The sequence below is a fragment of the Globicephala melas genome, unplaced genomic scaffold, assembly GCF_963455315.2.
Source record: "Globicephala melas unplaced genomic scaffold, mGloMel1.2 SCAFFOLD_53, whole genome shotgun sequence".
NCBI lineage: Eukaryota > Metazoa > Chordata > Mammalia > Artiodactyla > Delphinidae > Globicephala > Globicephala melas.
This window is the reverse complement of record NW_027207232.1, coordinates 899,009-921,813: the sequence shown is the minus strand read 5'-3', so window position 1 is coordinate 921,813 and position 22,805 is coordinate 899,009.

The window sequence follows — 22,805 nt, the reverse complement described above, 5'->3', positions numbered from 1 at the left end:
GTCTCAACCAAGGAACGCCGTAGCTGCTCCTCTGGGCCTGGGGCTGCCGGCGGTGCCAAAGAAGGAACAGGACTTGCATGGCAGTAAGAACCCAAGCCGCCGTCCTCTAGGAGGCACGGTGCCTTCAGTCAGGAGGTCCTGGATGGAATGCGAAGACGAGGGTTACTCTGAGCGCAGCTCCGATTGGGGCAACGCGTAAGACCTCCGCGCCATGTGGCATGTGCCAGAACGGTGTTCGTGAACGTGTGCGAGTGCTGAGGAAACCAAGCTGCTCCAAAAGAGAGGGCAGTGCGTTTCCCTACGCTCGGCGTGCGCAGAGGGGCTCTAAAGGGCTACGGGCCCGGATGTTGCTTAGCAGACCCAGGTGCGCCTGGGGTTACTCAGTGTTCCTGCCGGGAACAGGGTGCCCCGGCTAGCCTCCCAGGTGTCCAGAAAGCTGTGCTGCCGTTCAAGGTATGCAGGGCAGAGGCCACCGCCTCCTGGAAGCTGCAGCACGCCTCCGCTTCTGCACGGCAAATCAGGGCCTTACTTCCAGGCACGGGTTCACGCTGGGTGTGCCGGGAGCCACACAGCGTGCTAAGAGGCTGACTCTCTCCTCCAGCGGAGTGACTTCAGGTACGAGGGCGGGCCTCGCAGTGTTCCAAGCACAGCGTTCTCTCATGGCAGCTCACACAAGGGCCATGACAGAGTCTTCCTGGGCACTTGGCACTCACCAGCCATGCTGTCCTGAGGGCGTTCGAGGGCTCCGGAGATGTAGCGCTCCTCAAGGAACGCGCAGGGTGTGGTTGCCCAGCACCCGGCACGCTCAGGGGTCCTCCGAGGGAATCAACCAGTGGACCTCGACGTTGCTCAGCTGGCCCACAGGTGTCTGTCTGGAGGCACTCAGTGGCCTTGGAGGGAAAATGATGCACACCCGTGGGGCCTAGGAGTCCCCGGACGTGTACTTCCTTTAAAGCAAAGCGACTAAGAACTCCTGGAAAGAGCTGCATGCCTCCCTTTCTGCACGGCTACTCAGGGCCTAACCTGGAGGCGAGTTCTCACGTTGAGGTTCCCTTTAGCTCTAGAGCCTGTCATGCGGACCGCCACCGCGGCCACGGAAGCCCCTGGTTGAGAGAGAGCAAACTCACAATTTTCCCCGAAGCATTCTTCCAGGGCTCACTGGCCTGTCGGGAGCCGGGAATGTCAGGGAGCTTCAAGGCAGGCATGAATGCCGCCCTCCAAATGGGAAAGCAGGGCTAGTTCCAGCAGGCCCCCGTTTTCATGGGCACACTCAGCGTACATCCCCGTGGTTTCTAAGGCGTCCCAAGAGACACCGGTTGCCCTGTGTTTCCTTCCCTGAGTCAAATTATCGAAGTAGGGAGTCCCGCATCCAGCGAACGGTCTCAACCAAGGAACGCCGTAGCTGCTCCTCTGGGCCTGGGGCTGCCGGCGGTGCCAAAGAAGGAACAGGACTTGCATGGCAGTAAGAACCCAAGCCGCCGTCCTCTAGGAGGCACGGTGCCTTCAGTCAGGAGGTCCTGGATGGAATGCGAAGACGAGGGTTACTCTGAGCGCAGCTCCGATTGGGGCAACGCGTAAGACCTCCGCGCCATGTGGCATGTGCCAGAACGGTGTTCGTGAACGTGTGCGAGTGCTGAGGAAACCAAGCTGCTCCAAAAGAGAGGGCAGTGCGTTTCCCTACGCTCGGCGTGCGCAGAGGGGCTCTAAAGGGCTACGGGCCCGGATGTTGCTTAGCAGACCCAGGTGCGCCTGGGGTTACTCAGTGTTCCTGCCGGGAACAGGGTGCCCCGGCTAGCCTCCCAGGTGTCCAGAAAGCTGTGCTGCCGTTCAAGGTATGCAGGGCAGAGGCCACCGCCTCCTGGAAGCTGCAGCACGCCTCCGCTTCTGCACGGCAAATCAGGGCCTTACTTCCAGGCACGGGTTCACGCTGGGTGTGCCGGGAGCCACACAGCCTGCTAAGAGGCTGACTCTCTCCTCCAGCGGAGTGACTTCAGGTACGAGGGCGGGCCTCGCAGTGTTCCAAGCACAGCGTTCTCTCATGGCAGCTCACACAAGGGCCATGACAGAGTCTTCCTGGGCACTTGGCACTCACCAGCCATGCTGTCCTGAGGGCGTTCGAGGGCTCCGGAGATGTAGCGCTCCTCAAGGAACGCGCAGGGTGTGATTGCCCAGCACCCGGCACGCTCAGGGGTCCTCCGAGGGAATCAACCAGTGGACCTCGACGTTGCTCAGCCGGCCCACAGGTGTCTGTCTGCAGGCACTCAGTGACCTTGGAGGGAAAATGATGCACACCCGTGGGGCCTAGGAGTCCCCGGACGTGTACTTCCTTTAAAGCAAAGCGACTACGAACTCCTGGAAAGAGCTGCATGCCTCCCTTTCTGCACGGCTACTCAGGGCCTAACCTGGAGGCGAGTTCTCACGTTGAGGTTCCCTTTAGCTCTAGAGCCTGTCATGCGGACCGCCACCGCGGCCACGGAAGCCCCTGGTTGAGAGAGAGCAAACTCACAATTTTCCCCGAAGCATTCTTCCAGGGCTCACTGGCCTGTCGGGAGCCGGGAATGTCAGGGAGCTTCAGGGCAGGCATGAATGCCGCCCTCCAAATGGGAAAGCAGGGCTAGTTCCAGCAGGCCCCCGTTTTCATGGGCACACTCAGCGTACATCCCCGTGGTTTCTAAGGCGTCCCAAGAGACACCGGTTGCCCTGTGTTTCCTTCCCTGAGTCAACTTATCGAAGTAGGGAGTCCCGCATCCAGCGAACGGTCTCAACCAAGGAACGCCGTAGCTGCTCCTCTGGGCCTGGGGCTGCCGGCGGTGCCAAAGAAGGAACAGGACTTGCATGGCAGTAAGAACCCAAGCCGCCGTCCTCTAGGAGGCACGGTGCCTTCAGTCAGGAGGTCCTGGATGGAATGCGAAGACGAGGGTTACTCTGAGCGCAGCTCCGATTGGGGCAACGCGTAAGACCTCCGCGCCATGTGGCATGTGCCAGAACGGTGTTCGTGAACGTGTGCGAGTGCTGAGGAAACCAAGCTGCTCCAAAAGAGAGGGCAGTGCGTTTCCCTACGCTCGGCGTGCGCAGAGGGGCTCTAAAGGGCTACGGGCCCGGATGTTGCTTAGCAGACCCAGGTGCGCCTGGGGTTACTCAGTGTTCCTGCCGGGAACAGGGTGCCCCGGCTAGCCTCCCAGGTGTCCAGAAAGCTGTGCTGCCGTTCAAGGTATGCAGGGCAGAGGCCACCGCCTCCTGGAAGCTGCAGCACGCCTCCGCTTCTGCACGGCAAATCAGGGCCTTACTTCCAGGCACGGGTTCACGCTGGGTGTGCCGGGAGCCACACAGCGTGCTAAGAGGCTGACTCTCTCCTCCAGCGGAGTGACTTCAGGTACGAGGGCGGGCCTCGCAGTGTTCCAAGCACAGCGTTCTCTCATGGCAGCTCACACAAGGGCCATGACAGAGTCTTCCTGGGCACTTGGCACTCACCAGCCATGCTGTCCTGAGGGCGTTCGAGGGCTCCGGAGATGTAGCGCTCCTCAAGGAACGCGCAGGGTGTGGTTGCCCAGCACCCGGCACGCTCAGGGGTCCTCCGAGGGAATCAACCAGTGGACCTCGACGTTGCTCAGCCGGCCCACAGGTGTCTGTCTGGAGGCACTCAGTGGCCTTGGAGGGAAAATGATGCACACCCGTGGGGCCTAGGAGTCCCCGGACGTGTACTTCCTTTAAAGCAAAGCGACTACGAACTCCTGGAAAGAGCTGCATGCCTCCCTTTCTGCACGGCTACTCAGGGCCTAACCTGGAGGCGAGTTCTCACGTTGAGGTTCCCTTTAGCTCTAGAGCCTGTCATGCGGACCGCCACCGCGGCCACGGAAGCCCCTGGTTGAGAGAGAGCAAACTCACAATTTTCCCCGAAGCATTCTTCCAGGGCTCACTGGCCTGTCGGGAGCCGGGAATGTCAGGGAGCTTCAGGGCAGGCATGAATGCCGCCCTCCAAATGGGAAAGCAGGGCTAGTTCCAGCAGGCCCCCGTTTTCATGGGCACACTCAGCGTACATCCCCGTGGTTTCTAAGGCGTCCCAAGAGACACCGGTTGCCCTGTGTTTCCTTCCCTGAGTCAACTTATCGAAGTAGGGAGTCCCGCATCCAGCGAACGGTCTCAACCAAGGAACGCCGTAGCTGCTCCTCTGGGCCTGGGGCTGCCGGCGGTGCCAAAGAAGGAACAGGACTTGCATGGCAGTAAGAACCCAAGCCGCCGTCCTCTAGGAGGCACGGTGCCTTCAGTCAGGAGGTCCTGGATGGAATGCGAAGACGAGGGTTACTCTGAGCGCAGCTCCGATTGGGGCAACGCGTAAGACCTCCGCGCCATGTGGCATGTGCCAGAACGGTGTTCGTGAACGTGTGCGAGTGCTGAGGAAACCAAGCTGCTCCAAAAGAGAGGGCAGTGCGTTTCCCTACGCTCGGCGTGCGCAGAGGGGCTCTAAAGGGCTACGGGCCCGGATGTTGCTTAGCAGACCCAGGTGCGCCTGGGGTTACTCAGTGTTCCTGCCGGGAACAGGGTGCCCCGGCTAGCCTCCCAGGTGTCCAGAAAGCTGTGCTGCCGTTCAAGGTATGCAGGGCAGAGGCCACCGCCTCCTGGAAGCTGCAGCACGCCTCCGCTTCTGCACGGCAAATCAGGGCCTTACTTCCAGGCACGGGTTCACGCTGGGTGTGCCGGGAGCCACACAGCGTGCTAAGAGGCTGACTCTCTCCTCCAGCGGAGTGACTTCAGGTACGAGGGCGGGCCTCGCAGTGTTCCAAGCACAGCGTTCTCTCATGGCAGCTCACACAAGGGCCATGACAGAGTCTTCCTGGGCACTTGGCACTCACCAGCCATGCTGTCCTGAGGGCGTTCGAGGGCTCCGGAGATGTAGCGCTCCTCAAGGAACGCGCAGGGTGTGGTTGCCCAGCACCCGGCACGCTCAGGGGTCCTCCGAGGGAATCAACCAGTGGACCTCGACGTTGCTCAGCCGGCCCACAGGTGTCTGTCTGGAGGCACTCAGTGGCCTTGGAGGGAAAATGATGCACACCCGTGGGGCCTAGGAGTCCCCGGACGTGTACTTCCTTTAAAGCAAAGCGACTACGAACTCCTGGAAAGAGCTGCATGCCTCCCTTTCTGCACGGCTACTCAGGGCCTAACCTGGAGGCGAGTTCTCACGTTGAGGTTCCCTTTAGCTCTAGAGCCTGTCATGCGGACCGCCACCGCGGCCACGGAAGCCCCTGGTTGAGAGAGAGCAAACTCACAATTTTCCCCGAAGCATTCTTCCAGGGCTCACTGGCCTGTCGGGAGCCGGGAATGTCAGGGAGCTTCAGGGCAGGCATGAATGCCGCCCTCCAAATGGGAAAGCAGGGCTAGTTCCAGCAGGCCCCCGTTTTCATGGGCACACTCAGCGTACATCCCCGTGGTTTCTAAGGCGTCCCAAGAGACACCGGTTGCCCTGTGTTTCCTTCCCTGAGTCAACTTATCGAAGTAGGGAGTCCCGCATCCAGCGAACGGTCTCAACCAAGGAACGCCGTAGCTGCTCCTCTGGGCCTGGGGCTGCCGGCGGTGCCAAAGAAGGAACAGGACTTGCATGGCAGTAAGAACCCAAGCCACCGTCCTCTAGGAGGCACGGTGCCTTCAGTCAGGAGGTCCTGGATGGAATGCGAAGACGAGGGTTACTCTGAGCGCAGCTCCGATTGGGGCAACGCGTAAGACCTCCGCGCCATGTGGCATGTGCCAGAACGGTGTTCGTGAACGTGTGCGAGTGCTGAGGAAACCAAGCTGCTCCAAAAGAGAGGGCAGTGCGTTTCCCTACGCTCGGCGTGCGCAGAGGGGCTCTAAAGGGCTACGGGCCCGGATGTTGCTTAGCAGACCCAGGTGCGCCTGGGGTTACTCAGTGTTCCTGCCGGGAACAGGGTGCCCCGGCTAGCCTCCCAGGTGTCCAGAAAGCTGTGCTGCCGTTCAAGGTATGCAGGGCAGAGGCCACCGCCTCCTGGAAGCTGCAGCACGCCTCCGCTTCTGCACGGCAAATCAGGGCCTTACTTCCAGGCACGGGTTCACGCTGGGTGTGCCGGGAGCCACACAGCCTGCTAAGAGGCTGACTCTCTCCTCCAGCGGAGTGACTTCAGGTACGAGGGCGGGCCTCGCAGTGTTCCAAGCACAGCGTTCTCTCATGGCAGCTCACACAAAGGGCCATGACAGAGTCTTCCTGGGCACTTGGCACTCACCAGCCATGCTGTCCTGAGGGCGTTCGAGGGCTCCGGAGATGTAGCGCTCCTCAAGGAACGCGCAGGGTGTGGTTGCCCAGCACCCGGCACGCTCAGGGGTCCTCCGAGGGAATCAACCAATGGACCTCGACGTTGCTCAGCCGGCCCACAGGTGTCTGTCTGGAGGCACTCAGTGGCCTTGGAGGGAAAATGATGCACACCCGTGGGGCCTAGGAGTCCCCGGACGTGTACTTCCTTTAAAGCAAAGCGACTACGAACTCCTGGAAAGAGCTGCATGCCTCCCTTTCTGCACGGCTACTCAGGGCCTAACCTGGAGGCGAGTTCTCACGTTGAGGTTCCCTTTAGCTCTAGAGCCTGTCATGCGGACCGCCACCGCGGCCACGGAAGCCCCTGGTTGAGAGAGAGCAAACTCACAATTTTCCCCGAAGCATTCTTCCAGGGCTCACTGGCCTGTCGGGAGCCGGGAATGTCAGGGAGCTTCAGGGCAGGCATGAATGCCGCCCTCCAAATGGGAAAGCAGGGCTAGTTCCAGCAGGCCCCCGTTTTCATGGGCACACTCAGCGTACATCCCCGTGGTTTCTAAGGCGTCCCAAGAGACACCGGTTGCCCTGTGTTTCCTTCCCTGAGTCAACTTATCGAAGTAGGGAGTCCCGCATCCAGCGAACGGTCTCAACCAAGGAACGCCGTAGCTGCTCCTCTGGGCCTGGGGCTGCCGGCGGTGCCAAAGAAGGAACAGGACTTGCATGGCAGTAAGAACCCAAGCCGCCGTCCTCTAGGAGGCACGGTGCCTTCAGTCAGGAGGTCCTGGATGGAATGCGAAGACGAGGGTTACTCTGAGCGCAGCTCCGATTGGGGCAACGCGTAAGACCTCCGCGCCATGTGGCATGTGCCAGAACGGTGTTCGTGAACGTGTGCGAGTGCTGAGGAAACCAAGCTGCTCCAAAAGAGAGGGCAGTGCGTTTCCCTACGCTCGGCGTGCGCAGAGGGGCTCTAAAGGGCTACGGGCCCGGATGTTGCTTAGCAGACCCAGGTGCGCCTGGGGTTACTCAGTGTTCCTGCCGGGAACAGGGTGCCCCGGCTAGCCTCCCAGGTGTCCAGAAAGCTGTGCTGCCGTTCAAGGTATGCAGGGCAGAGGCCACCGCCTCCTGGAAGCTGCAGCACGCCTCCGCTTCTGCACGGCAAATCAGGGCCTTACTTCCAGGCACGGGTTCACGCTGGGTGTGCCGGGAGCCACACAGCGTGCTAAGAGGCTGACTCTCTCCTCCAGCGGAGTGACTTCAGGTACGAGGGCGGGCCTCGCAGTGTTCCAAGCACAGCGTTCTCTCATGGCAGCTCACACAAGGGCCATGACAGAGTCTTCCTGGGCACTTGGCACTCACCAGCCATGCTGTCCTGAGGGCGTTCGAGGGCTCCGGAGATGTAGCGCTCCTCAAGGAACGCGCAGGGTGTGGTTGCCCAGCACCCGGCACGCTCAGGGGTCCTCCGAGGGAATCAACCAGTGGACCTCGACGTTGCTCAGCCGGCCCACAGGTGTCTGTCTGGAGGCACTCAGTGGCCTTGGAGGGAAAATGATGCACACCCGTGGGGCCTAGGAGTCCCCGGACGTGTACTTCCTTTAAAGCAAAGCGACTACGAACTCCTGGAAAGAGCTGCATGCCTCCCTTTCTGCACGGCTACTCAGGGCCTAACCTGGAGGCGAGTTCTCACGTTGAGGTTCCCTTTAGCTCTAGAGCCTGTCATGCGGACCGCCACCGCGGCCACGGAAGGCCCTGGTTGAGAGAGAGCAAACTCACAATTTTCCCCGAAGCATTCTTCCAGGGCTCACTGGCCTGTCGGGAGCCGGGAATGTCAGGGAGCTTCAGGGCAGGCATGAATGCCGCCCTCCAAATGGGAAAGCAGGGCTAGTTCCAGCAGGCCCCCGTTTTCATGGGCACACTCAGCGTACATCCCCGTGGTTTCTAAGGCGTCCCAAGAGACACCGGTTGCCCTGTGTTTCCTTCCCTGAGTCAACTTATCGAAGTAGGGAGTCCCGCATCCAGCGAACGGTCTCAACCAAGGAACGCCGTAGCTGCTCCTCTGGGCCTGGGGCTGCCGGCGGTGCCAAAGAAGGAACAGGACTTGCATGGCAGTAAGAACCCAAGCCACCGTCCTCTAGGAGGCACGGTGCCTTCAGTCAGGAGGTCCTGGATGGAATGCGAAGACGAGGGTTACTCTGAGCGCAGCTCCGATTGGGGCAACGCGTAAGACCTCCGCGCCATGTGGCATGTGCCAGAACGGTGTTCGTGAACGTGTGCGAGTGCTGAGGAAACCAAGCTGCTCCAAAAGAGAGGGCAGTGCGTTTCCCTACGCTCGGCGTGCGCAGAGGGGCTCTAAAGGGCTACGGGCCCGGATGTTGCTTAGCAGACCCAGGTGCGCCTGGGGTTACTCAGTGTTCCTGCCGGGAACAGGGTGCCCCGGCTAGCCTCCCAGGTGTCCAGAAAGCTGTGCTGCCGTTCAAGGTATGCAGGGCAGAGGCCACCGCCTCCTGGAAGCTGCAGCACGCCTCCGCTTCTGCACGGCAAATCAGGGCCTTACTTCCAGGCACGGGTTCACGCTGGGTGTGCCGGGAGCCACACAGCCTGCTAAGAGGCTGACTCTCTCCTCCAGCGGAGTGACTTCAGGTACGAGGGCGGGCCTCGCAGTGTTCCAAGCACAGCGTTCTCTCATGGCAGCTCACACAAAGGGCCATGACAGAGTCTTCCTGGGCACTTGGCACTCACCAGCCATGCTGTCCTGAGGGCGTTCGAGGGCTCCGGAGATGTAGCGCTCCTCAAGGAACGCGCAGGGTGTGGTTGCCCAGCACCCGGCACGCTCAGGGGTCCTCCGAGGGAATCAACCAATGGACCTCGACGTTGCTCAGCCGGCCCACAGGTGTCTGTCTGGAGGCACTCAGTGGCCTTGGAGGGAAAATGATGCACACCCGTGGGGCCTAGGAGTCCCCGGACGTGTACTTCCTTTAAAGCAAAGCGACTACGAACTCCTGGAAAGAGCTGCATGCCTCCCTTTCTGCACGGCTACTCAGGGCCTAACCTGGAGGCGAGTTCTCACGTTGAGGTTCCCTTTAGCTCTAGAGCCTGTCATGCGGACCGCCACCGCGGCCACGGAAGCCCCTGGTTGAGAGAGAGCAAACTCACAATTTTCCCCGAAGCATTCTTCCAGGGCTCACTGGCCTGTCGGGAGCCGGGAATGTCAGGGAGCTTCAGGGCAGGCATGAATGCCGCCCTCCAAATGGGAAAGCAGGGCTAGTTCCAGCAGGCCCCCGTTTTCATGGGCACACTCAGCGTACATCCCCGTGGGTTCTAAGGCGTCCCAAGAGACACCGGTTGCCCTGTGTTTCCTTCCCTGAGTCAACTTATCGAAGTAGGGAGTCCCGCATCCAGCGAACGGTCTCAACCAAGGAACGCCGTAGCTGCTCCTCTGGGCCTGGGGCTGCCGGCGGTGCCAAAGAAGGAACAGGACTTGCATGGCAGTAAGAACCCAAGCCGCCGTCCTCTAGGAGGCACGGTGCCTTCAGTCAGGAGGTCCTGGATGGAATGCGAAGACGAGGGTTACTCTGAGCGCAGCTCCGATTGGGGCAACGCGTAAGACCTCCGCGCCATGTGGCATGTGCCAGAACGGTGTTCGTGAACGTGTGCGAGTGCTGAGGAAACCAAGCTGCTCCAAAAGAGAGGGCAGTGCGTTTCCCTACGCTCGGCGTGCGCAGAGGGGCTCTAAAGGGCTACGGGCCCGGATGTTGCTTAGCAGACCCAGGTGCGCCTGGGGTTACTCAGTGTTCCTGCCGGGAACAGGGTGCCCCGGCTAGCCTCCCAGGTGTCCAGAAAGCTGTGCTGCCGTTCAAGGTATGCAGGGCAGAGGCCACCGCCTCCTGGAAGCTGCAGCACGCCTCCGCTTCTGCACGGCAAATCAGGGCCTTACTTCCAGGCACGGGTTCACGCTGGGTGTGCCGGGAGCCACACAGCGTGCTAAGAGGCTGACTCTCTCCTCCAGCGGAGTGACTTCAGGTACGAGGGCGGGCCTCGCAGTGTTCCAAGCACAGCGTTCTCTCATGGCAGCTCACACAAGGGCCATGACAGAGTCTTCCTGGGCACTTGGCACTCACCAGCCATGCTGTCCTGAGGGCGTTCGAGGGCTCCGGAGATGTAGCGCTCCTCAAGGAACGCGCAGGGTGTGGTTGCCCAGCACCCGGCACGCTCAGGGGTCCTCCGAGGGAATCAACCAGTGGACCTCGACGTTGCTCAGCCGGCCCACAGGTGTCTGTCTGGAGGCACTCAGTGGCCTTGGAGGGAAAATGATGCACACCCGTGGGGCCTAGGAGTCCCCGGACGTGTACTTCCTTTAAAGCAAAGCGACTACGAACTCCTGGAAAGAGCTGCATGCCTCCCTTTCTGCACGGCTACTCAGGGCCTAACCTGGAGGCGAGTTCTCACGTTGAGGTTCCCTTTAGCTCTAGAGCCTGTCATGCGGACCGCCACCGCGGCCACGGAAGCCCCTGGTTGAGAGAGAGCAAACTCACAATTTTCCCCGAAGCATTCTTCCAGGGCTCACTGGCCTGTCGGGAGCCGGGAATGTCAGGGAGCTTCAGGGCAGGCATGAATGCCGCCCTCCAAATGGGAAAGCAGGGCTAGTTCCAGCAGGCCCCCGTTTTCATGGGCACACTCAGCGTACATCCCCGTGGTTTCTAAGGCGTCCCAAGAGACACCGGTTGCCCTGTGTTTCCTTCCCTGAGTCAACTTATCGAAGTAGGGAGTCCCGCATCCAGCGAACGGTCTCAACCAAGGAACGCCGTAGCTGCTCCTCTGGGCCTGGGGCTGCCGGCGGTGCCAAAGAAGGAACAGGACTTGCATGGCAGTAAGAACCCAAGCCACCGTCCTCTAGGAGGCACGGTGCCTTCAGTCAGGAGGTCCTGGATGGAATGCGAAGACGAGGGTTACTCTGAGCGCAGCTCCGATTGGGGCAACGCGTAAGACCTCCGCGCCATGTGGCATGTGCCAGAACGGTGTTCGTGAACGTGTGCGAGTGCTGAGGAAACCAAGCTGCTCCAAAAGAGAGGGCAGTGCGTTTCCCTACGCTCGGCGTGCGCAGAGGGGCTCTAAAGGGCTACGGGCCCGGATGTTGCTTAGCAGACCCAGGTGCGCCTGGGGTTACTCAGTGTTCCTGCCGGGAACAGGGTGCCCCGGCTAGCCTCCCAGGTGTCCAGAAAGCTGTGCTGCCGTTCAAGGTATGCAGGGCAGAGGCCACCGCCTCCTGGAAGCTGCAGCACGCCTCCGCTTCTGCACGGCAAATCAGGGCCTTACTTCCAGGCACGGGTTCACGCTGGGTGTGCCGGGAGCCACACAGCGTGCTAAGAGGCTGACTCTCTCCTCCAGCGGAGTGACTTCAGGTACGAGGGCGGGCCTCGCAGTGTTCCAAGCACAGCGTTCTCTCATGGCAGCTCACACAAGGGCCATGACAGAGTCTTCCTGGGCACTTGGCACTCACCAGCCATGCTGTCCTGAGGGCGTTCGAGGGCTCCGGAGATGTAGCGCTCCTCAAGGAACGCGCAGGGTGTGGTTGCCCAGCACCCGGCACGCTCAGGGGTCCTCCGAGGGAATCAACCAATGGACCTCGACGTTGCTCAGCCGGCCCACAGGTGTCTGTCTGGAGGCACTCAGTGGCCTTGGAGGGAAAATGATGCACACCCGTGGGGCCTAGGAGTCCCCGGACGTGTACTTCCTTTAAAGCAAAGCGACTACGAACTCCTGGAAAGAGCTGCATGCCTCCCTTTCTGCACGGCTACTCAGGGCCTAACCTGGAGGCGAGTTCTCACGTTGAGGTTCCCTTTAGCTCTAGAGCCTGTCATGCGGACCGCCACCGCGGCCACGGAAGCCCCTGGTTGAGAGAGAGCAAACTCACAATTTTCCCCGAAGCATTCTTCCAGGGCTCACTGGCCTGTCGGGAGCCGGGAATGTCAGGGAGCTTCAGGGCAGGCATGAATGCCGCCCTCCAAATGGGAAAGCAGGGCTAGTTCCAGCAGGCCCCCGTTTTCATGGGCACACTCAGCGTACATCCCCGTGGTTTCTAAGGCGTCCCAAGAGACACCGGTTGCCCTGTGTTTCCTTCCCTGAGTCAACTTATCGAAGTAGGGAGTCCCGCATCCAGCGAACGGTCTCAACCAAGGAACGCCGTAGCTGCTCCTCTGGGCCTGGGGCTGCCGGCGGTGCCAAAGAAGGAACAGGACTTGCATGGCAGTAAGAACCCAAGCCGCCGTCCTCTAGGAGGCACGGTGCCTTCAGTCAGGAGGTCCTGGATGGAATGCGAAGACGAGGGTTACTCTGAGCGCAGCTCCGATTGGGGCAACGCGTAAGACCTCCGCGCCATGTGGGATGTGCCAGAACGGTGTTCGTGAACGTGTGCGAGTGCTGAGGAAACCAAGCTGCTCCAAAAGAGAGGGCAGTGCGTTTCCCTACGCTCGGCGTGCGCAGAGGGGCTCTAAAGGGCTACGGGCCCGGATGTTGCTTAGCAGACCCAGGCGCGCCTGGGGTTACTCAGTGTTCCTGCCGGGAACAGGGTGCCCCGGCTAGCCTCCCAGGTGTCCAGAAAGCTGTGCTGCCGTTCAAGGTATGCAGGGCAGAGGCCACCGCCTCCTGGAAGCTGCAGCACGCCTCCGCTTCTGCACGGCAAATCAGGGCCTTACTTCCAGGCACGGGTTCACGCTGGGTGTGCCGGGAGCCACACAGCGTGCTAAGAGGGTGACTCTCTCCTCCAGCGGAGTGACTTCAGGTACGAGGGCGGGCCTCGCAGTGTTCCAAGCACAGCGTTCTCTCATGGCAGCTCACACAAGGGCCATGACAGAGTCTTCCTGGGCACTTGGCACTCACCAGCCATGCTGTCCTGAGGGCGTTCGAGGGCTCCGGAGATGTAGCGCTCCTCAAGGAACGCGCAGGGTGTGGTTGCCCAGCACCCGGCACGCTCAGGGGTCCTCCGAGGGAATCAACCAATGGACCTCGACGTTGCTCAGCCGGCCCACAGGTGTCTGTCTGGAGGCACTCAGTGGCCTTGGAGGGAAAATGATGCACACCCGTGGGGCCTAGGAGTCCCCGGACGTGTACTTCCTTTAAAGCAAAGCGACTAAGAACTCCTGGAAAGAGCTGCATGCCTCCCTTTCTGCACGGCTACTCAGGGCCTAACCTGGAGGCGAGTTCTCACGTTGAGGTTCCCTTTAGCTCTAGAGCCTGTCATGCGGACCGCCACCGCGGCCACGGAAGCCCCTGGTTGAGAGAGAGCAAACTCACAATTTTCCCCGAAGCATTCTTCCAGGGCTCACTGGCCTGTCGGGAGCCGGGAATGTCAGGGAGCTCCAAGGCAGGCATGAATGCTGCCCTCCAAATGGGAAAGCAGGGCTAGTTCCAGCAGGCCCCCGTTTTCATGGGCACACTCAGCGTACATCCCCGTGGTTTCTAAGGCGTCCCAAGAGACACCGGTTGCCCTGTGTTTCCTTCCCTGAGTCAACTTATCGCAGTAGGGAGTCCCGCATCCAGCGAAAGGTCTCAACCAAGGAACGCCGTAGCTGTTCCTCTGGGCCTGGGGCTGCCGGCGGTGCCAAAGAAGGAACAGGACTTGCATGGCAGTAAGAACCCAAGCCGCCGTCCTCTAGGAGGCACGGTGCCTTCAGTCAGGAGGTCCTGGATGGAATGCGAAGACGAGGGTTACTCTGAGCGCAGCTCCGATTGGGGCAACGCGTAAGACCTCTGCGCCATGTGGGATGTGCCAGAACGGTGTTCGTGAACGTGTGCGAGTGCTGAGGAAACCAAGCTGCTCCAAAAGAGAGGGCAGTGCGTTTCCCTACGCTCGGCGTGCGCAGAGGGGCTGTAAAGGGCCACGGGCCCGGATGTTGCTTAGCAGACCCAGGTGCGCCTGGGGTTACTCAGTGTTCCTGCCGGGAACAGGGTGCCCCGGCTAGCCTCCCAGGTGTCCAGAAATCTGTGCTGCCGTTCAAGGTATGCAGGGCAGAGGCCACCGCCTCCTGGAAGCTGCAGCACGCCTCCGCTTCTGCACGGCAAATCAGGGCCTTACTTCCAGGCACGGGTTCACGCTGGGTGTGCCGGGAGCCACACAGCGTGCTAAGAGGCTGACTCTCTCCTCCAGCGGAGTGACTTCAGGTACGAGGGCGGGCCTCGCAGTGTTCCAAGCACAGCGTTCTCTCATGGCAGCTCACACAAGGGCCATGACAGAGTCTTCCTGGGCACTTGGCACTCACCAGCCATGCTGTCCTGAGGGCGTTCGAGGGCTCCGGAGATGTAGCGCTCCTCAAGGAACGCGCAGGGTGTGGTTGCCCAGCAACCGGCACGCTCAGGGGTCCTCCGAGGGAATCAACCAATGGACCTCGACGTTGCTCAGCCGGCCCACAGGGGTCTGTCTGGAGGCACTCAGTGGCCTTGGAGGGAAAATGATGCACACCCGTGGGGCCTAGGAGTCCCCGGACGTGTACTTCCTTTAAAGCAAAGCGACTACGAACTCCTGGAAAGAGCTGCATGCCTCCCTTTCTGCACGGCTACTCAGGGCCTAACCTGGAGGCGAGTTCTCACGTTGAGGTTCCCTTTAGCTCTAGAGCCTGTCATGCGGACCGCCACCGCGGCCACGGAAGCCCCTGGTTGAGAGAGAGCAAACTCACAATTTTCCCCGAAGCATTCTTCCAGGGCTCACTGGCCTGTCGGGAGCCGGGAATGTCAGGGAGCTTCAGGGCAGGCATGAATGCCGCCCTCCAAATGGGAAAGCAGGGCTAGTTCCAGCAGGCCCCCGTTTTCATGGGCACACTCAGCGTACATCCCCGTGGTTTCTAAGGCGTCCCAAGAGACACCGGTTGCCCTGTGTTTCCTTCCCTGAGTCAACTTATCGAAGTAGGGAGTCCCGCATCCAGCGAACGGTCTCAACCAAGGAACGCCGTAGCTGCTCCTCTGGGCCTGGGGCTGCCGGCGGTGCCAAAGAAGGAACAGGACTTGCATGGCAGTAAGAACCCAAGCCGCCGTCCTCTAGGAGGCACGGTGCCTTCAGTCAGGAGGTCCTGGATGGAATGCGAAGACGAGGGTTACTCTGAGCGCAGCTCCGATTGGGGCAACGCGTAAGACCTCCGCGCCATGTGGCATGTGCCAGAACGGTGTTCGTGAACGTGTGCGAGTGCTGAGGAAACCAAGCTGCTCCAAAAGAGAGGGCAGTGCGTTTCCCTACGCTCGGCGTGCGCAGAGGGGCTCTAAAGGGCTACGGGCCCGGATGTTGCTTAGCAGACCCAGGTGCGCCTGGGGTTACTCAGTGTTCCTGCCGGGAACAGGGTGCCCCGGCTAGCCTCCCAGGTGTCCAGAAAGCTGTGCTGCCGTTCAAGGTATGCAGGGCAGAGGCCACCGCCTCCTGGAAGCTGCAGCACGCCTCCGCTTCTGCACGGCAAATCAGGGCCTTACTTCCAGGCACGGGTTCACGCTGGGTGTGCCGGGAGCCACACAGCGTGCTAAGAGGCTGACTCTCTCCTCCAGCGGAGTGACTTCAGGTACGAGGGCGGGCCTCGCAGTGTTCCAAGCACAGCGTTCTCTCATGGCAGCTCACACAAGGGCCATGACAGAGTCTTCCTGGGCACTTGGCACTCACCAGCCATGCTGTCCTGAGGGCGTTCGAGGGCTCCGGAGATGTAGCGCTCCTCAAGGAACGCGCAGGGTGTGGTTGCCCAGCACCCGGCACGCTCAGGGGTCCTCCGAGGGAATCAACCAATGGACCTCGACGTTGCTCAGCCGGCCCACAGGTGTCTGTCTGGAGGCACTCAGTGACCTTGGAGGGAAAATGATGCACACCCGTGGGGCCTAGGAGTCCCCGGACGTGTACTTCCTTTAAAGCAAAGCGACTAAGAACTCCTGGAAAGAGCTGCATGCCTCCCTTTCTGCACGGCTACTCAGGGCCTAACCTGGAGGCGAGTTCTCACGTTGAGGTTCCCTTTAGCTCTAGAGCCTGTCATGCGGACCGCCACCGCGGCCACGGAAGCCCCTGGTTGAGAGAGAGCAAACTCACAATTTTTCCCGAAGCATTCTTCCAGGGCTCACTGGCCTGTCGGGAGCCGGGAATGTCAGGGAGCTTCAGGGCAGGCATGAATGCCGCCCTCCAAATGGGAAAGCAGGGCTAGTTCCAGCAGGCCCCCGTTTTCATGGGCACACTCAGCGTACATCCCCGTGGTTTCTAAGGCGTCCCAAGAGACACCGGTTGCCCTGTGTTTCCTTCCCTGAGTCAACTTATCGAAGTAGGGAGTCCCGCATCCAGCGAACGGTCTCAACCAAGGAACGCCGTAGCTGCTCCTCTGGGCCTGGGGCTGCCGGCGGTGCCAAAGAAGGAACAGGACTTGCATGGCAGTAAGAACCCAAGCCGCCGTCCTCTAGGAGGCACGGTGCCTTCAGTCAGGAGGTCCTGGATGGAATGCGAAGACGAGGGTTACTCTGAGCGCAGCTCCGATTGGGGCAACGCGTAAGACCTCCGCGCCATGTGGCATGTGCCAGAACGGTGTTCGTGAACGTGTGCGAGTGCTGAGGAAACCAAGCTGCTCCAAAAGAGAGGGCAGTGCGTTTCCCTACGCTCGGCGTGCGCAGAGGGGCTCTAAAGGGCTACGGGCCCGGATGTTGCTTAGCAGACCCAGGTGCGCCTGGGGTTACTCAGTGTTCCTGCCGGAAACAGGGTGCCCCGGCTAGCCTCCCAGGTGTCCAGAAAGCTGTGCTGCCGTTCAAGGTATGCAGGGCAGAGGCCACCGCCTCCTGGAAGCTGCAGCACGCCTCCGCTTCTGCACGGCAAATCAGGGCCTTACTTCCAGGCACGGGTTCACGCTGGGTGTGCCGGGAGCCACACAGCGTGCTAAGAGGCTGACTCTCTCCTCCAGCGGAGTGACTTCAGGTACGAGGGCGGGCCTCGCAGTGTTCCAAGCACAGCGTTCTCTCATGGCAGCTCACACAAGGGCCATGACAGAGTCTTCCTGGGCACTTGGCACTCACCAGCCATGCTGTCCTGAGGGCGTTCGAGGGCTCCGGAGATGTAGCACTCCTCAAGGAACGCGCAGGGTGTGGTTGCCCAGCACCCGGCACGCTCAGGGGTCCTCCGAGGGAATCAACCAGTGGACCTCGACGTTGCTCAGCCGGCCCACAGGTGTCTGTCTGGAGGCACTCAGTGGCCTTGGAGGGAAAATGATGCACACCCGTGGGGCCTAGGAGTCCCCGGACGTGTACTTCCTTTAAAGCAAAGCGACTACGAACTCCTGGAAAGAGCTGCATGCCTCCCTTTCTGCACGGCTACTCAGGGCCTAACCTGGAGGCGAGTTCTCACGTTGAGGTTCCCTTTAGCTCTAGAGCCTGTCATGCGGACCGCCACCGCGGCCACGGAAGCCCCTGGTTGAGAGAGAGCAAACTCACAATTTTCCCCGAAGCATTCTTCCAGGGCTCACTGGCCTGTCGGGAGCCGGGAATGTCAGGGAGCTTCAGGGCAGGCATGAATGCCGCCCTCCAAATGGGAAAGCAGGGCTAGTTCCAGCAGGCCCCCGTTTTCATGGGCACACTCAGCGTACATCCCCGTGGGTTCTAAGGCGTCCCAAGAGACACCAGTTGCCCTGTGTTTCCTTCCCTGAGTCAACTTATCGAAGTAGGGAGTCCCGCATCCAGCGAACGGTCTCAACCAAGGAACGCCGTAGCTGCTCCTCTGGGCCTGGGGCTGCCGGCGGTGCCAAAGAAGGAACAGGACTTGCATGGCAGTAAGAACCCAAGCCACCGTCCTCTAGGAGGCACGGTGCCTTCAGTCAGGAGGTCCTGGATGGAATGCGAAGACGAGGGTTACTCTGAGCGCAGCTCCGATTGGGGCAACGCGTAAGACCTCCGCGCCATGTGGCATGTGCCAGAACGGTGTTCGTGAACGTGTGCGAGTGCTGAGGAAACCAAGCTGCTCCAAAAGAGAGCGCAGTGCGTTTCCCTACGCTCGGCGTGCGCAGAGGGGCTCTAAAGGGCTACGGGCCCGGATGTTGCTTAGCAGACCCAGGTGCGCCTGGGGTTACTCAGTGTTCCTGCCGGGAACAGGGTGCCCCGGCTAGCCTCCCAGGTGTCCAAAAAGCTGTGCTGCCGTTCAAGGTATGCAGGGCAGAGGCCACCGCCTCCTGGAAGCTGCAGCACGCCTCCGCTTCTGCACGGCAAATCAGGGCCTTACTTCCAGGCACGGGTTCACGCTGGGTGTGCCGGGAGCCACACAGCGTGCTAAGAGGCTGACTCTCTCCTCCAGCGGAGTGACTTCAGGTACGAGGGCGGGCCTCGCAGTGTTCCAAGCACAGCGTTCTCTCATGGCAGCTCACACAAAGGGCCATGACAGAGTCTTCCTGGGCACTTGGCACTCACCAGCCATGCTGTCCTGAGGGCGTTCGAGGGCTCCGGAGATGTAGCGCTCCTCAAGGAACGCGCAGGGTGTGGTTGCCCAGCACCCGGCACGCTCAGGGGTCCTCCGAGGGAATCAACCAATGGACCTCGACGTTGCTCAGCCGGCCCACAGGTGTCTGTCTGGAGGCACTCAGTGGCCTTGGAGGGAAAATGATGCACACCCGTGGGGCCTAGGAGTCCCCGGACGTGTACTTCCTTTAAAGCAAAGCGACTACGAACTCCTGGAAAGAGCTGCATGCCTCCCTTTCTGCACGGCTACTCAGGGCCTAACCTGGAGGCGAGTTCTCACGTTGAGGTTCCCTTTAGCTCTAGAGCCTGTCATGCGGACCGCCACCGTGGCCACGGAAGCCCCTGGTTGAGAGAGAGCAAACTCACAATTTTCCCCGAAGCATTCTTCCAGGGCTCACTGGCCTGTCGGGAGCCGGGAATGTCAGGGAGCTTCAGGGCAGGCATGAATGCCGCCCTCCAAATGGGAAAGCAGGGCTAGTTCCAGCAGGCCCCCGTTTTCATGGGCACACTCAGCGTACATCCCCGTGGTTTCTAAGGCGTCCCAAGAGACACCGGTTGCCCTGTGTTTCCTTCCCTGAGTCAACTTATCGAAGTAGGGAGTCCCGCATCCAGCGAACGGTCTCAACCAAGGAACGCCGTAGCTGCTCCTCTGGGCCTGGGGCTGCCGGCGGTGCCAAAGAAGGAACAGGACTTGCATGGCAGTAAGAACCCAAGCCGCCGTCCTCTAGGAGGCACGGTGCCTTCAGTCAGGAGGTCCTGGATGGAATGCGAAGACGAGGGTTACTCTGAGCGCAGCTCCGATTGGGGCAACGCGTAAGACCTCCGCGCCATGTGGCATGTGCCAGAACGGTGTTCGTGAACGTGTGCGAGTGCTGAGGAAACCAAGCTGCTCCAAAAGAGAGGGCAGTGCGTTTCCCTACGCTCGGCGTGCGCAGAGGGGCTCTAAAGGGCTACGGGCCCGGATGTTGCTTAGCAGACCCAGGTGCGCCTGGGGTTACTCAGTGTTCCTGCCGGGAACAGGGTGCCCCGGCTAGCCTCCCAGGTGTCCAGAAAGCTGTGCTGCCGTTCAAGGTATGCAGGGCAGAGGCCACCGCCTCCTGGAAGCTGCAGCACGCCTCCGCTTCTGCACGGCAAATCAGGGCCTTACTTCCAGGCACGGGTTCACGCTGGGTGTGCCGGGAGCCACACAGCGTGCTAAGAGGCTGACTCTCTCCTCCAGCGGAGTGACTTCAGGTACGAGGGCGGGCCTCGCAGTGTTCCAAGCACAGCGTTCTCTCATGGCAGCTCACACAAGGGCCATGACAGAGTCTTCCTGGGCACTTGGCACTCACCAGCCATGCTGTCCTGAGGGCGTTCGAGGGCTCCGGAGATGTAGCGCTCCTCAAGGAACGCGCAGGGTGTGGTTGCCCAGCACCCGGCACGCTCAGGGGTCCTCCGAGGGAATCAACCAATGGACCTCGACGTTGCTCAGCCGGCCCACAGGTGTCTGTCTGGAGGCACTCAGTGGCCTTGGAGGGAAAATGATGCACACCCGTGGGGCCTAGGAGTCCCCGGACGTGTACTTCCTTTAAAGCAAAGCGACTAAGAACTCCTGGAAAGAGCTGCATGCCTCCCTTTCTGCACGGCTACTCAGGGCCTAACCTGGAGGCGAGTTCTCACGTTGAGGTTCCCTTTAGCTCTAGAGCCTGTCATGCGGACCGCCACCGCGGCCACGGAAGCCCCTGGTTGAGAGAGAGCAAACTCACAATTTTCCCCGAAGCATTCTTCCAGGGCTCACTGGCCTGTCGGGAGCCGGGAATGTCAGGGAGCTCCAAGGCAGGCATGAATGCTGCCCTCCAAATGGGAAAGCAGGGCTAGTTCCAGCAGGCCCCCGTTTTCATGGGCACACTCAGCGTACATCCCCGTGGTTTCTAAGGCGTCCCAAGAGACACCGGTTGCCCTGTGTTTCCTTCCCTGAGTCAACTTATCGCAGTAGGGAGTCCCGCATCCAGCGAAAGGTCTCAACCAAGGAACGCCGTAGCTGCTCCTCTGGGCCTGGGGCTGCCGGCGGTGCCAAAGAAGGAACAGGACTTGCATGGCAGTAAGAACCCAAGCCGCCGTCCTCTAGGAGGCACGGTGCCTTCAGTCAGGAGGTCCTGGATGGAATGCGAAGACGAGGGTTACTCTGAGCGCAGCTCCGATTGGGGCAACGCGTAAGACCTCTGCGCCATGTGGGATGTGCCAGAACGGTGTTCGTGAACGTGTGCGAGTGCTGAGGAAACCAAGCTGCTCCAAAAGAGAGGGCAGTGCGTTTCCCTACGCTCGGCGTGCGCAGAGGGGCTCTAAAGGGCCACGGGCCCGGATGTTGCTTAGCAGACCCAGGTGCGCCTGGGGTTACTCAGTGTTCCTGCCGGGAACAGGGTGCCCCGGCTAGCCTCCCAGGTGTCCAGAAATCTGTGCTGCCGTTCAAGGTATGCAGGGCAGAGGCCACCGCCTCCTGGAAGCTGCAGCACGCCTCCGCTTCTGCACGGCAAATCAGGGCCTTACTTCCAGGCACGGGTTCACGCTGGGTGTGCCGGGAGCCACACAGCGTGCTAAGAGGCTGACTCTCTCCTCCAGCGGAGTGACTTCAGGTACGAGGGCGGGCCTCGCAGTGTTCCAAGCACAGCGTTCTCTCATGGCAGCTCACACAAGGGCCATGACAGAGTCTTCCTGGGCACTTGGCACTCACCAGCCATGCTGTCCTGAGGGCGTTCGAGGGCTCCGGAGATGTAGCGCTCCTCAAGGAACGCGCAGGGTGTGGTTGCCCAGCAACCGGCACGCTCAGGGGTCCTCCGAGGGAATCAACCAATGGACCTCGACGTTGCTCAGCCGGCCCACAGGGGTCTGTCTGGAGGCACTCAGTGGCCTTGGAGGGAAAATGATGCACACCCGTGGGGCCTAGGAGTCCCCGGACGTGTACTTCCTTTAAAGCAAAGCGACTACGAACTCCTGGAAAGAGCTGCATGCCTCCCTTTCTGCACGGCTACTCAGGGCCTAACCTGGAGGCGAGTTCTCACGTTGAGGTTCCCTTTAGCTCTAGAGCCTGTCATGCGGACCGCCACCGCGGCCACGGAAGCCCCTGGTTGAGAGAGAGCAAACTCACAATTTTCCCCGAAGCATTCTTCCAGGGCTCACTGGCCTGTCGGGAGCCGGGAATGTCAGGGAGCTTCAAGGCAGGCATGAATGCCGCCCTCCAAATGGGAAAGCAGGGCTAGTTCCAGCAGGCCCCCGTTTTCATGGGCACACTCAGCGTACATCCCCGTGGTTTCTAAGGCGTCCCAAGAGACACCGGTTGCCCTGTGTTTCCTTCCCTGAGTCAACTTATCGAAGTAGGGAGTCCCGCATCCAGCGAACGGTCTCAACCAAGGAACGCCGTAGCTGCTCCTCTGGGCCTGGGGCTGCCGGCGGTGCCAAAGAAGGAACAGGACTTGCATGGCAGTAAGAACCCAAGCCGCCGTCCTCTAGGAGGCACGGTGCCTTCAGTCAGGAGGTCCTGGATGGAATGCGAAGACGAGGGTTACTCTGAGCGCAGCTCCGATTGGGGCAACGCGTAAGACCTCCGCGCCATGTGGGATGTGCCAGAACGGTGTTCGTGAACGTGTGCGAGTGCTGAGGAAACCAAGCTGCTCCAAAAGAGAGGGCAGTGCGTTTCCCTACGCTCGGCGTGCGCAGAGGGGCTCTAAAGGGCTACGGGCCCGGATGTTGCTCAGCAGACCCAGGTGCGCCTGGGGTTACTCAGTGTTCCTGCCGGGAACAGGGTGCCCCGGCTAGCCTCCCAGGTGTCCAGAAAGCTGTGCTGCCGTTCAAGGTATGCAGGGCAGAGGCCACCGCCTCCTGGAAGCTGCAGCACGCCTCCGCTTCTGCACGGCAAATCAGGGCCTTACTTCCAGGCACGGGTTCACGCTGGGTGTGCCGGGAGCCACACAGCGTGCTAAGAGGCTGACTCTCTCCTCCAGCGGAGTGACTTCAGGTACGAGGGCGGGCCTCGCAGTGTTCCAAGCACAGCGTTCTCTCATGGCAGCTCACACAAGGGCCATGACAGAGTCTTCCTGGGCACTTGGCACTCACCAGCCATGCTGTCCTGAGGGCGTTC